Below are 15,463 nucleotides of genomic sequence, written 5' to 3'. Positions count from 1 at the left end.
CATGCGTCAGAAGGAGACACCAGAGGGGAGAACCATGAATGATGGTCCATGATCCACCATACCACAAAAGGGCATGTTGACTGGTGAATCTCCCTTCAACAGAGCACCTCACAGCTTTGCAATATACTGGGTTAGACCAAGGGTCCATCTAGCCCAGTAGCCAGCCGCCTGACCGTGACATAGGTCCCAAAGAGCATGGGGTTGCATCCCTAACCGTCTTGGCTACTGGCCAGTGCTAGACCTGTGCCCCATGAACGTATCTAATTATTTTTTTGAACTGTTCTATTTTTGGCCTTCACAACATCCCCTGTGTGCCTCATGATGAAGTATTTCTTTTGTTTTTAAGCAGGCTGCCTATTAATTTCTTTGTGACCACTTACTCTTATGTTACATGAAGGGGTAAATGACACTTCCCTATTTGTTTTTCCACCCCATTCATGATTTAATAGACCTCTAGCATGTCTCCCTTTCAGTCCTCGCTCTTCTGATTTGAAGAATCATGGCCAATGGGAGCAGCAATAGGCATGGAGCCAGGTAAGTGCCCCCCATCCCAGACACCACACCCCAGCCCTGTGCCAGCACCCTCCCTTCTGCTGATAACCTGCTCCTGCACCCTACCTCCAGCCAGACCCCACCCCCACACCCCTCTTGCACTCATTTTGTCATCGTGGGTGGCTGGCTGTGGTCCACAGAAATGTCTGCATTGAGTAGGATGAGTTGTGGGCCAAAAAGTTTGAGAAGCACTGCTCTAAACCTAATCTACCCTGGATCCTCCACTCCCATGCGCTGAAATGTTTGTGCTTGGAATGTCGTTGAGTGTCTGTGCTGCATGACACAGCAAGGGGTCAGGCCTGCTTTCAGACTAAGGAAATATAAACTTGATTGGCCTTTTATCCTGTGATTGTGTCTACAGCATCTCAGGAGCCAGTCTCCTGAAGGGCTTTTCCCAGCCAGCTGTAAGAAGGTTGAGGCCATCCGCAATGTGCGAGAGCTGTCGGAAGATCGGATACTTCCTAAACCACGTTGATGTGGAAGTTGCCTGTCAGCAGGCTTTTCTGTGAAACTTTTGAAACTTCCCCATTTCAGTGGCACTGAAAATCTTGCAAACGTAGCCATTCTCATGGAAGGTAGGGGCTTATGCTTGCATGTGGAAACAAAGCTGCAGAGATGTGTGAAACTAAAATGGAAAGAGAAGCAGCGCAAACTATTGTGCTTTCTTTCTAACTTTCAGTAAAAACTTCATTTGAGCCGATTGCCCCAGTAGTCTGCCTGGTGACTGGCTCCGTATTCTGAATGTAAACAATACCAGCTAACCACTGGGAACATATGGGCCCAACTGTGCAAAGCAGGGGTGGGCAATAATTTTTGGCCGGGGGCGGGGCATCAAGCAAAAGGGGCGGGGCCAAAATACTACTGGGTTCCCCACCCCCAGACAATGATTGGTCTGGGGGTGAGGGAGTGCCTTTGTCCCCCTCCCTCCATGTTCCCCTCCTGGCGTGGGAGGAGACTTCCCGAACTCCCCCGCACCTCGATCAAATAGGGCCTGGGGATGGGGGAGCATGCAAAGCCTTCTCCGCTCCCCCCCCCCCCCCCCCCGCAAGCAGAGTGCAGTGCTTCAAAGCACCATGTGCTTCTGGCAGGGCAGGAGGGGGCTTTGCGCACTCCCCTGCCCCCAGGTCCTAATTGGCCTGGGGGTGGGGGGAGCAGCAGGGCCTCAGCAGGCTGGATCCAACCCGCAGAGGCTCTTTTGCCCACCCCTGATGTAAAGCCACTCATCACATTCAGGATCAATCCATGCTGATGTGCAGGGCTTGACCAACGGCAGTGAAATCTACTCGCCAGCCCCGCACTGAGCATGCGCGCGCTGCTGGTGAACGGGGCGACCGGCTGAAATCAACTCACCACAGGCGAGTAGATTCAGTGATTTGTCGAGCCCTGCTGATGTGTAATAAATAAACCTTAATGCAGTCAGATCAGATCTCAGTGCCCAAAGGAGTGGAGACAAGTTTGAGGAGTAGCCATGTTAGTCTGTTTCTGCAAATCAACTAGGAGTCCTTTGGCTCTTTAAAGACTAAGGGTGCGTCTATACTACAGCGTTAATTCAAGTTAACTTAATTCAAAATAGTTCATTCGAATTAACACATCTACACACAAACCTATTTCGAAATAGCACGTCCACACTGAGTGGACCCTGAACCGAAGTTAAGGCTGGCCGGAAACAGTGCAGGCAGGGCATCAGGTTAGGACTTCACCTCAGGCAGCAGCCCCACACGCTAACTGAGCTCTGGGCTTAAAGGGACCCTCCTCCCACACTTGGGGCATCACAGCACTCGGCCACATGGAGCCAGAGCTGCCCCTGGGCATGCCGGTGCATCTCATGGGATCATTGCCATCAGCCCGGCTGCAGTTGCTGCAGGCTGCCATCCGGGGGTCCATCGGGGGGCTGTCAGGATCCAGGAGGCCCTGAGGGAGAGCATCCACCCCGAGGAGCCCTCAGAGCCACCCAGGTCCTCACCACTGGGAGCTCGTGCCCCATTCCTCCCTCACGTCCTTCCACTTACTCCTCCCTAGCCCCCCTTCCTGATGTCAAACAAAAGACACGTATGTTCAAAAAATAGAAACTGGGTTTATTGAACAAAACGGGGGGGAGGGGATGAACCTCTGGGGAGACTGGGAAAAGGAGGTGGGAGAGGGGAGGGGGAACCTGAGAGGAGGAAGCTGGAAGGGGGGAAGCAAGGGGAAGAAGGGGGAGGGGAAGCTCAGGGCCCAGGGTTGGGGGTCTTGCAGGACCAACTTAATTTTCATGCTAACCTGCTCCTGGGTTCGCATGTGGCCTTTGGTGGCCAGGCTGGCAGCTATCCTGCCATAGACGGTCGCATTCCTCTGTCTAGTGTGGAGATCATGGACATTGGGGACATCCCCCCACAAACCTGAATAAGGTTCATGATCTCCACCCTGGACCAGGAAGGCGCCCACCTTCTCCAGCCCCTGTCAGGTTCCTGGGAGCTGGCAGACTGCTCCTGGGGAGCGGTGGAGGGCTGGCTGCCAGTGGCTTGCTGGCTTATGTTTTGGGGCCACTGAGTCAGGGGCCCTAGCGGCCACTGCTGGCTCTGGGCTGGCAGGCTTGGAGCTGGCACAGGCACTGTGGCCAGGGTCTACCCCTTTACTGGCTCCGGGGCTGGGGGAGAGGAGAATAAGTTTTCCTGGTTGTGCCCAGAGTCTGCACAGCACTTAATTCGAAATAGCTATTTCGAATTTGGCGTTATTCATAGAATGAGGTTTGTCAAATTTGAATTAAGCACTCCGCTATTTTGAATTAATTTCAAAATAGCGGTTTGCATGTATAGACGCTATTAAAGTTAATTCGAAATAATGACCGTTATTTCGAATTAACTTTGCAGTGTAGACATACCCTTACAGATCTATTTGGGCATAAGCTTTTGTGGGCTAGAACACACTTCGTCAGATATATGAAGTTGGAAGCTTTGGTTTGCCAAGTGCTCTCTAAGGGTACATCTACATAGCAGGGCTACAGTTGAAATAAGCTACGCTACTTGAGCTATGTCAATTGTGTAGCTTAAGTCAAAATAGCTTATTTTGGCTTTTAGAGCTATCTGCACAGCAGGAAGTCCAAGGGAGAGCACTCTTCCTCTGACTTCCCTCACTCCTCGTACAATGAGGGTTACTGACTTCCCTCACTCCTCGTACAACGAGGGTTACAGGAGTCAAAGTAAGAAGTCCTCCAGCTCACAATTATTTTGACATTACAGCCGGTCCCCAAGTTACGAACGGGTTATGGACCAAACACTTGGCCGTAACTCGAAATGTTCGTAAGTCAGACCCCATTGAGTTACATTGTGACCGCTCTGTTCGTAAGCGCGGGTCGTGTTCGTAACGCGGGGACCGCCTTTACGACCGCTTGATGGGTGGTTCGGTCATAAATGCGAATGGTCGTAAATTAACCGTTCGTAACTCGGGGACCGGCTGTATGTATAACATAGACATGGTCTGTTATTTTGGAATAACATCAATTAATTAAACACTGCTGCATAGATGTACCCTTACTGGTTTTGAATGTCACCATTCTTGATGTCTGATTTGTGTCCATTCATTCTTTTGCATAGAGACTGTCCGGTTTCGCCAATGTACGTGACAGAAGGGCACTGCTGGCTCATGATGGCTTATGTCACATTTTTCAAATACCAGCAGGAGAGCACTTCAGTCTCCCTGAACACTCAATAGCAGACTTGAAAATAGTCAGACTTCAGTGCCCCCCTCCCTTTCCCCCCCGCACACACCCCAGCCCCCTCGCCCTCCCACACCCTTCAAAAACAGACTGCAGCGTGAAACAGCAGAGCTGGAATTCCTGTGCAAACTTGACACAATCAGACAGGGTCTGAATAGAGACTGGGAGAGGCTAGCTTGCTATGAAAGGTAATTTTCCCTCTTGGTATTCACACCTTCTCATCAACTGTTGTGCATGGGCCTTATGGGCCACCTTGAATGAATTGGCTTGCTTAGTAGTACTGTAACTCACTCATCTTTGCATGTGTATATGTCCCTGCCAAACTGAAGTTGGCACTTCCTGCATCCCAGGAAGTGGGTTCCAGCCCAGGAAAGCTTATGCCCTAATACATTTGTCAGTCACCACAAGACTCCTCATTGTTTCAAAGGAGTTTAGTGTTCGCTGCTGAACCTTTCCCTTCCCTTCGGCTGATTTCTGAGAGGCTGTTCATGTTTCCCCTCTGCCAGACTGAGGAAATGGACGGAAGGAATCAGTATCAAATTCCCCTTCGCTACTGTATTGCCAGCTGCTGTCTGGGGCTGTGCCAAAGAAACTCACACCCATCTCAGTTCCACAAAGGGAACAAACTGCCTTCCCAGTAAGCAAAGGTCAGTTCTGTGCTTAAAGCACTGGATGGAGACTCTGGATTCAATTCCTGACTCTGCCACAGACTTAATGTGTGAACTCGGGCAAGTTACTTAGTCTCTCTGTGCCGCCATTCCCCTTCTGTGAGGATAAATCGGTTAGTTTGTGAGGTGCCTGACTACCCTAATGGTGGAGGCACAGAGATAGGTGCACAAGAAAACCACAGGACCAGCTGCTTATGCACCAGAGCCACTTGTAGCACACTCAGATCTGTTCAGCAGAGCTCTTTGGGACAAATGTGACCGTTTAAGAATGAACTTTGTGTTCTAAGGCTTTCTGGGTAAATGAGTGTGTTGTGTCATGCTGTCTGCTGACAGTAGCTGCCAGTTCATGAAAAGGATTCAAAGACTTTGAAAAATGCCTCTTTCTGTTAGTCAATAGGCAGTGCCAAATGTATACAGGAGACCCTAGTGATTTGTGGACTTGCTACTCGTGGTTCCGCATGTTGTGGGAGGGTGGGGGGGGGGGCAGTCAGTGCCAGGAGCCACAGAAAACTCACCCCACAGCTCCCAGCCCCAGCAGAGAGTTCCCCACAGCTGACCACTCCTACCCGCCAGCAACAGCTCCATCCCAGGCGGGGGGGATGGGAGAGACCCACTTAATAGCAATTCTGCCAATTGCAAGGGTCTCTTGTAGGGCACTGTATTTAGAGAGCTTCTGGAGCGTGTTCTATGGACTCCAGCACAGTGTTGTCATCTTTTTGTGCTGCGTTAAGAAGCAAAGCGAACACTAGGATGCGTCAAGTCCTCACGCGGCGGCTGCGTTCTGAGCTGCCTTATTAGGAGATGAACATGTCGGAAAGCAAAGTTCCAGGGTGTAGGGCTCTGGCCACTGGGTGAAGGAAGTGGGTGCCAGGGTCAGTGTGGGCTTTGACAGTGGCTTATGTGTAAATGCAGAGCTCAAGATGAATTCTTCCTTACTGGCACGCAGAGCAGGTAGCAGTCCAGCCTAGGGCATTTGTTTATTTCCTTACTGCGGATCGGAGGGTCAGTTCCTAAACTCACTGCAGCAGGGTGAATGTTGCTTCCCAAGTGCCACCTTAGGACCTTAGCTGAGTTGTGTTCTCCCCACTTCCCCCTTGCTCCAATCTGCTGGACGTTTTAACAGATTAATGACTGGTCAGGGGCTACCAGTGACTGGATAAACCTCACATCCACCCTGTTGGTTTTCTCCAACAGACTCTTTGTTTTATTATACGTGCTTACACATGTCTTACACAGGAGAGGTGATTGAAGGTGAAACTCATAAACTGGGTGTCCTGCACATTTGGGGGCAGAGGATCTCAGATTTCTGTGAGTAGCCCATGTGAGAGGCTGGAACGGCAGAGGAGTAAGTCAAAGGATTTGGGGACTGGCGTGAACCTTAGAGGCAATGGGCATTTTTTATAGTGGGGATGCCGAAAGCCAGCTAATGAGACTCTTAAAGTCCTATGCATCAAAAGCTGTGTGAAGAGCAATTCCCGCTCCCACCACACGGGAGCAGAAAAGCGTCCAAACTCTCAAGCATAGCAAAACAACCTTGGCTTATTTTGACAGCAGCAGCTGACAAGACCTGGGATTGCTGCTGCAAAATTCCTCAAGGACTCTTCCCTTTGGATTACTTTGCAAGCGAGGGGCACCTGCCTCTGTTGATCCTAATTCCTCAGAGGAGGGGAGAGTTGAACTTCATAGTCACTAGGAGACCCCCCATCCTGTGGCTCACCTCAGACTCTTGGTGGTTTTCAGCTCTTTCAGAACCCGCAGGAGATGCATGAACAGCTCTGTATCCCACTCCCACTTTGGTGCACCGTGGAACTGCACCACATCTTCCAAATAAGCTGCAGTTTCTTCTCTACTTTTTTTTCCTGGCCTTGAGGTGTGATGTTTAAATACAGCTTCAGAGGGGTAGCCGTGTTAGTCTGTAACAGGAAAAACGTAAACAACGAATAGTCTAGTAGCACCTTAAAGACTAACAAAATAGGTAGATGGTATCATGAGCTTTTGTGGAGTCATCTGAAGAAGTGGGTTGTGCCCACGAAAGCTCATGATACCATCCACATGTTTTGTTAGTCTTAAAGATGCTACTAGACTATTGGTTGTTTTTTAAGTTTAAATACAGGTTGGACCTCCTTGGTCCAGTGTCTGTGGGGTAAGGCTGTTAAATTGTGGTTAATTGACTAGTCGAGTAGTTGATGGAATTTCCATCAATTATTCGACTAGTCAATAGGCACTTCCGGATACATCCCGGGGCCAGTGGGAAGTCCTGCTGACTCCAGGCTGCACAGGGGTGCCTGCTGTGAAATGTACAAGTGTTCCCATCGGGGGCTCTTGAGCATTTTAAAGCCATGGAGCCTGGGGTCAGCGGGGAACTCAGAGTCCCCCTCTGATCCTGACTGCATACTGCACTGAGCCCAGGGTCAGCTGGAGACTCCCAGCTGACCCCGGGTTTTGGGGAAATGCTGTTGGACGTCCAGGATCAGCTGGAGAGTCCCCAGCTGACACTGAGCTCCACTGCTGCCCCTTTGAAATGCAGAAGTGGCGTTTCAAAGGGGCAGCCACTGCACTGCTGATCCTGGGCTCAGGTGGCATTCTGCGTGGCATTTCCCCAGAACCCGGAGCTTGACCTCGGGCTCCACAGCACTTTGGCGTTTTAAAGGGACAGGGCCACACACCTGAGCGGCGGACCAGCTGTGCGGTGGCTGCCCCTTTGAAACACCACCTTGGGGTTTCAAAGTGGCAGCGCTGCACAGCTGATCCCCGGCTCAGGTGTGCGGCCCTGCTGCTTTGAAGTACCCCTCCTCCCCACCCCGCTGCCTCTATTTCATAGAGGCAGCAAAGGGGGGGAATCGACTCATCAACAGGCTATCCGATAAGCAAATACATATCTGATACTCGGCTAGTCCTTAACATCCTTACCTTGGGACCTGACCAGTTCTGAAGGAGGGGATTTCCTGGACCAGTGGAGGTCCCTCTCTTTGTGTCCATCTGCCCTCAGGCTAGGGCTCTAGCCTGGCCCTGCTGCTGACCCAGCCATTGCCCCAGCCCCCCAGGGCTCTCTAGCTACCTCCAGCCCCACTGCTGCTGGAGCTCCACAGCTGGGCACGCAGCCAGAGCTCCCTTGGCTGCCACTGGCATCGGAGCTCCCTGGCCAGAGCTAGAGCTCTCCAGCTGCTGGGGCCAGAACTTCCTGCTGTACCCCCCGCCCCCCCCCCACACACACCCCCGTCCTCTGACACAAGGCTTCTGGCTGAGTTGCTGGTCCCCCCCCCCCCCCCCTGCACTCCTGTCCCACCACCAGACCTCCCATTTCCTGGGCTCTGTGGTTCAGGAACATCAATGGCCCTGCTGGACTACAGATGTTGCCAGACCAGAGTCCCGGTTTAGGGATGTACAACCTGTAGCTTATCCCGTAAGGCCTGGAACTGTAGACGCGACATTCCCCCAAGCACAGGGTCATGCTTTGTGCGGACAAGTATGAAGCAGCAGCTATTTATTATTTGAAGTCCCTAAGTAGGTTTTTTTTCAGTGTTCCATTCAGAGGCAGAGATTGTGTCATGTGGTTCGAGTCATTTTAGATCCAACGGAAACCAGTACACTTCAGGTCTACTTAACCGCTGTCTTATTTATTGCAAGCTTTAAGCAGTTAATATAGTTGTTTAAGTTTTACAAGCCTTAAGAACAATTACTATACAATTTAAACCTTAAATACAGGCAGTCCCTGGGCTACATGGATCCGACTTACATCGGATCCCTACTTACAAACGGGGTGAGGCAACCCCGCACTAGCTGCTTCCCCCCAGCAGACCAGGGAGACGCGAAGCTAGCGCCCCCCCCAGCAGACCAGGGAGACGCGGAGCGACTTTTCTCAGCAGACACCTCAGCTTGAGAATAAAGGACTGAGGAAAGTGAGGTGTGGGAGAATAAAACTGAGCTCTGGAGAAATGTTTGGCTAGAGTTTCCCCTACAGTATGCACCAGTTCCGACTTACATACAAATTCAACTTAAGAACAAACCTACAGTCCCTATCTTGTACGTAACCCGGGGACTGCTTGTACTGTAGATTCTAAAGCAATGAATACAGCACAAAGCAATGCAAAAAACAATTATTAAAAGATCTATTATATACAATAATAAAGCCTAATTCACTTACACTTCACCTGTATGCTGCCTACAGTGCCAGGCAGGAGGTCGTGTTTCCGTTTCTTCCCACACATAGGAATGCCATGCACTGGGCTGCCAGTGTGAAGAGTCTATTTATGTCTTAAGTAGCCATCCTGCAGCAAAAAACTTCAGGACCAGACTTCAGAGAGAAACTGCTGAGCTGCAGTTCACCTGTAAATTTGACACCATCAGTTCAGGATTAAACAAAGACTGTGAATGGCTAGCCCAGTGGTCACTAACCAGTAGATCGGGATCTACCAGTAGATCTTGGAGCCTCTGACAGGTGATCCTGACTGCTTTGACCAGGAAGCTATCAAGCACTGGCACTTCAGGTGTCCCTCCATCCACTGTCATGGTGCTCCTGTCCTCTGCCTTGGAGTTGTCCCTCTGGGCGTGTCCTGCTTGCTGTACAGGGTGTGGGAGGGGCACTGATCTCAGGGTGTTCTTCCTTCCCCCACTTCTGTACTCTGTCTCCATACTAGGGATATAAAGGAGTAGTTGACTACCCGATGAGCCTCACAGGGAGGAAGGCTCTACCACAGGGTAGGCTGCCCAGGTCCTACTGCCTTTTAAATTGCAGAGCCACAGTGTGGTTTGGTCCTACAGCTGGTCTGAGCCAGAACTGATCTGGGCTGCCTATTGACTAGTTGATAGAATTTTTATCAACTACTCCACTGGGTCCCAACCTTTGGTCTGCAGACCCCTGGTGGCCCGTGATGGTACTGCAGGAGGTCCATGGAAAGTTTAAAAATAAGGATCGGGCACACCAATGTTCTCTTGTACCTTTTTCTTTTCTTGGCTCCATGATATTTTAATAGATTTAAAAGAGGTCAATATGCTAAAAAAGGTGGAGAACCACTCCATTAAATACCCACATTTTAACATCCCTACTCCACACAGAGAAGGGGAAGCAGGGAGCTTGGCAATGCAAATCTGTGTGTCACACTCACACTCACACTCACTCTCTCTCTCTCATCATCTAATAAACCATCTTGTTAGTCTTTAAAGTGCTACATTGTCCTGCATTTTGCTTCAGCTACCCCAGACTAACACGGCTACATCTCTACCACTATTCTCTCTCTGTGTGTGTGTCTGTCACTCTTACAAACACAGTGTCCTTCACTCATTTCCTGACCCAACACGGGGGGGGGGGTCACTTTTTACTGCTTGCAAAATGTGTTATTTTTGGTTTTTGACTTGCCTGTGCATTTTGTGATTTTCATTTTTCTCTTACATTCAATATGAGAGTAAGTGCAAGTTCTAAAATGCCTAATCTGTCATGGCTGGAGTAATTATCCGTGTGGTAATTGCTGCTCCTGGAAATGGCTGGCATGTCCCTGCAGCCCCTGAGGAAGGCAGAACAGGGGACTCAGAGGGCCTCCACATGCTGTTCTTGCCTGCAGCCACCCCTCCTGCAGCTCCCATCAATCAATAACAAGGAATCATAGCCAGTAGAAGCTGTGGACTCAGTGCCTGTAGATGAGGGGCAGCACATTGAGCCATTGCTGTACATGCCAGCTGCTTTCAGGAGTGGTGCAGGGCCAAGGCAGGAGTAAGCCTGCCTTAATCTCACGGCTTCACCACCTGGAAGCAGTCTCAGTTAAATAGTGCCCAGCCAGAGCACGCTTCCTGAACCCTTGTCCCAGCTCTGAACCTCCTCCTACACTCAACCTCCTGCCCCAGATGTGAGTCCCCATGCACCCACAGTCCTTCCCAGAGCTTGCACCCTGAAATGTCTCCTGGATCCCAATCCCCCACCCTTGGATAAGCCCAGAGTCCCTTCCACACTCAAAAGTCCTTGGCCCAAAGACCAGAACCTGCACCCCAATGCCCTACCCCAGCATGGTGCAGGTAGAGGGATGGAACGAGCAGAGTCAGTTCTCAGAGAAGGGGTGGGAAGGAAGTGGGGCAAGGGTACTTGGGTTTGAGGTAGATCTTTCATTGCACCAAGGTGGAAAACCTGATCTCATTGTTAGAAAGGTTAGAAACCACTGGGCTAGCCAATTACAAAAGCAATTTCTCCCCTCTTGGTGTTCACACCTCCAGATCAGGTGCTAGAAGTGGGCCTCATCCTCCCTGATTGAATTTACCTAGTTATCTCTAGCCTGATTCTGGCCTGCATATTTATACCTGCCTCTGGACATTTCCACTACATGCATCTGACAAAGTGGGTCTTTGCCCATGAACGCTTATGCTCCAATACATCTGTTAGTCTATAAGGTGCTACAGGACTCCTAGTCGTATTTACTTCGTTACATCAAGCAGGACGTGTGGGTCAGTCCTGCCCATTCCTCCCATCGATTGTTCTTACTAACAGTTTATAGCAAAGTGAGACTTGGTTGTTCTAATAATATTTACCAATTGATTACGTCTTGTGTAGGATACGTAAAATGCCCAATGCACCTATTTGGGGTACATCCTGCTGCTCAGGATGTTACTGCTGTGTGCGCAGTTGAAAGTTTCATGGCTGCATCTGTACTTTTTGCTTATCAGAAACAAGTACCAGTACAAGGCCACAAAACCGCTTCTCCTGTGTGTTCTTGATGTGGTCTCGCGTACCCTGCTTAATCTGCATTGTTATGCAAAACAATTCCTGACTCTCGGGCCCTGCCTGCTTGCTTTGGTGCACCAGACTTGAAACAGGCCAGAATCCACATTTTGGACAAGGCAGACATCACCATTATTGCCAAGGCAGGGTAGTCCAGGTTCCCCCACCGATTGTCCACACATAACTTCACTTAGCATGCAGTAAGGTGAGGTGTGAATCACCTGCCTGCCACACACCTACTGGCTGTCTGGCCCCTGCTACCACATGCTAACAGTTCTGTTCTGCACTTTAAACCGAAAGTGTGCCTACGGCACGAGAGCTGGAGAAGAGCTTGCCCCGGTGCTCCATGTAAACCACCTCCATGAACTAACAGCACTGGGTGTCTGGCTTCCAGCGTGGTGACTTACTGTGCTCAGGCGGGGGGAGGTGTTTTCACACCCCGAGCCAGACAATTGCAGCTCTAAAAAGTGCTAGTGTAGACATAACCTTTTAGTGCAGAGACCACATTGCAACTCAATGCATGGGAAGCTAGCATGCTGTTAATTTATGCCCCCGCTTGCCATGCGTTATCTCTGTGAGGACATCCCTCAGGCCAGGTCTACGCTAAAAGGGAAGGTCGAATTAAGACACGCAATTCCAGCTACGTTACTTACGTAGCTGGAGTCGATGTACCTTGTTTCAAGTTTCCCCACTGTCCCCACAGCAGGAGGCCAATGGGAGCAAATGCGCCCTCTGGGGTGGATGTAGCGGGTTTTAAGTAGACTGACTAACTCGAGCTCCAGGAGCTTGATGGTGGCAGTGTCGATCTTCCGGTTCGTGAAGACCTGGTCCCAGACTAAGCCTTGAAGCCAAACAGCCGTCAAATGCTAAGCCTGAGCTAGTTTCTAGAGCTGGTCAGAAAATTATATTTTTCCCTTCCTGAAAACAGTTTGTTAAAATGAGCTAAGGCGCTGTGCCCCTGCCTGCTGTGCTCACCAACCCCCCCTTTCCTGGGGAATAGGCAACCCCCACTCTCCTCAGCGGCCCTGGGGAGGGCTGAGCTGCCGCTGTACCAGCCGGGCCCCTTGTTCCTGCCCCTTCTCCCTCCCCCCGGCCAGGCAAGCCCCTACTCCCCACGCCACCAACCTGGGCCCTTTCTCTCTCTCTCTCTCTCTCTCTCTCTCTCTCTCACACACACACACACACACACACACACACACACACACACACCCACACACACCCCCCCCCCCCCCCTTAACTCCCCTCCCTGATGGCCACGGCATGCTCCAGGCCCGGCTCGAACCCCAGCAGCCAGGGAGGCGCAGGGGTGCCTGCCTGCCTGCCCCGCATGGGGCGCAGCGAGGAACAGGTAGTGCCATGTGCAGTGGTGCTCTGGGGCACTGCAGCCTGCTGAGGCCACAAAGCAGCATCGCAGAGGCTGCTGTCCCGACCTCTACCCAGTGCAGTCTCGCCTGTGCTGCTCACCATGTAAGGCCCTGCCCTCAGAGCCCAAGGCCGCCCACCTAGAGTGGAAGGGAAAGAGCAGATAGATCCGTGCAGCAGCTTCCCCGACCGGCTCCGGGGTGCTCTGGCAGCCCTGGTAAGTGCAGCTGCTGGGGAGGGGGTGAGTCTCTGCAGGGGCAGCCAGACACCGCGCTTCAGCTCCCCAAGAGCTTGGCAGCGGGGGAGCCCCTAAGAGCCCACTGCTGGCACATAAGCCCAGCTGGAAGCCCTGCTCCTAGTGCCTGTCCCCGAGCAGCTGTCCCAAACACCATACACCCCACCCCTGGGCTGTCATGGCTACGATGTGGGGTCTGCCAGCTACTGTGCCACATTTCTTGGTGTTGAAAGCCCTGGAGGGTAGGGGCTTGGCTTAAAATAGCAATTCCAAGTAGCGAGGGGAAGCAGTGAGGTCGGGCTCGAGCAGGGAGGAGGCTGAGTGACATAGTGACGTCACTCTGTCGACCCACAGGGACATTGTTTTGTAATATATAGACACACAAATAACCCCCAAACCTGAAAACTAAAGTTGAAGGTTTGGACAAATTATCTGAATCCTTATGTCAAAATTAACTTTTTCACAACATTCCTTTTTTAATAAAACCCCAATTTTTTAATGAGAAAAGCAAGATAAAAATGTTGCCGGCTCTTGGCTTTTGTTTTTAAATGGAGGGGGAACCCTTGCTGTTGGGCTGGTTTTCTGCAAATCTGAAATTTCTTTCAGCCATGTCAGGAGCTGATAGTAGCCATCTTATGAACATTTGACATTTGTGTCTTTGTTCTGCAGCAGCACCTGCAGGGATGAATTAGGCACTGAGCCCCGTTGTACTAAGTGACGCATACATAGCGAAGAGAACACAAAAACGGTTACGCTGGGTCAGACCAAAGCTTGTCTAACCCATTGTCCTGGTTTCCAACAGTGACCAACTCCAGGTGCCCCAGCGGGAATGAACAGAACAGGCAATTATTGAGTGATCCCTCCCCTCATATCCATTCCCAGGATCTGTCAGTCGGGGCGAGGGACATGAGGTAGCATCCTTGACCATTCCGGCTAATAGCTACTGATGGACCTATCCTCAAAGAGCGTATCCCTAGCAAGGTTGCCTGTGCTCTTGCGCAGCAGTTTTCTGAGCTCTGCTCAGAAGTTCAAAGCTCCTGGCACAGGCAGGGAACCCAGCTGATTAGCAGGGGAAGGGGCAGCTTGCTGAGCATTCAGCTAACCTGAGCTAGCTACCTGCTTGAACTGAGGAGCTCCCAAAGCTGGTAAAAAGGGAGTTAAGAAGACCATTAGTGGCTGGGGGGATGGGGAGTGAGCGAGTAAGTAATGGGCTGATGAGGAATCAGAAGGGAGTTGAGTTCAGAGAGTCCCTCTGCAGGAGGAGAAAGAGAGCCAGAAACTCGGTACTCTCAAGGCTCCTGGAAAGGGGAGATAAGGAGCTGACTGCATGGGGTAGGTGGGTGCTGGCATCTGCGCAGTGAGGTAGAGGTAGGGGCAGTTTGGGGTGTTTCACTAGCTGCAGTCCTCTCTGTATGACTGGGTGGGGGGGAGGGAAGTAGGCTGCAAGGGAAGTTTGTGTGCCGGGACATTTGCATGATTGCATTTCAAACAAAGTTTGCATAGGTGTTAATAGCTTAAGATAAGAAAGAAAAGGATTATTTTGACAATGTTTTGTAGTGTTGCAGAAACTCTAAAACTCTGAACTTAATGATTTAAAAAAAATCTGGGTTACTAATTAATACATGGTATATTGTATTGCCTTAAGATCAGCTCTTTGCTATTTGGTAGTGTTCTGGCTCTCTTAAGAGTCAGAAGTAACAAGTACTAGCTTGAGCTGTTAGGTTGATACATGTACTCCAAGAGTAGTGTTAATTTTCTTTATTTAATTTCATATTAAATATCGTATGCATTGCTCCATGTAAAATATTCCTTGTTTAAATAAATTTTCTTCCACACATATGGACAGCTTAAAATTGAGTGTGTGTGTTTGTATTAGTGGTGCACATCCACACACACACACTACCTCAATATTGGTGTTGCACATAAGAAATTTCAACCTGCCCAAAAGAAGATTCAACCCACCGCAGGATAGAAAATGTTAGAGGGAACACTGGGCCCTAGTTCTTTGGAGCAATGAGACTGCTGCCATCCTGGCCAACAGACTGGGGATAGAACCTGCAGATCCCCAGAACTAAAACATGAGCTGCTACAGCTTGAACTAAAGCGCTAGAGCGCTCTCAGGTTATGTCTATACTACAGAGTTTTTGCGGAAAAACGGTAATTTTTCCTCAAAAATTAACGGAGCGTCCACACCAAGTGCATTTTTGCACAAAAAAAATCGAAAGAGCAGAGGGGTTTTGCACACAAGG

This window comes from Pelodiscus sinensis, chromosome 1 (assembly GCF_049634645.1).
Source record: "Pelodiscus sinensis isolate JC-2024 chromosome 1, ASM4963464v1, whole genome shotgun sequence".
NCBI classification, from domain to species: domain Eukaryota; kingdom Metazoa; phylum Chordata; order Testudines; family Trionychidae; genus Pelodiscus; species Pelodiscus sinensis.
This window is presented reverse-complemented; position numbering follows the sequence as displayed.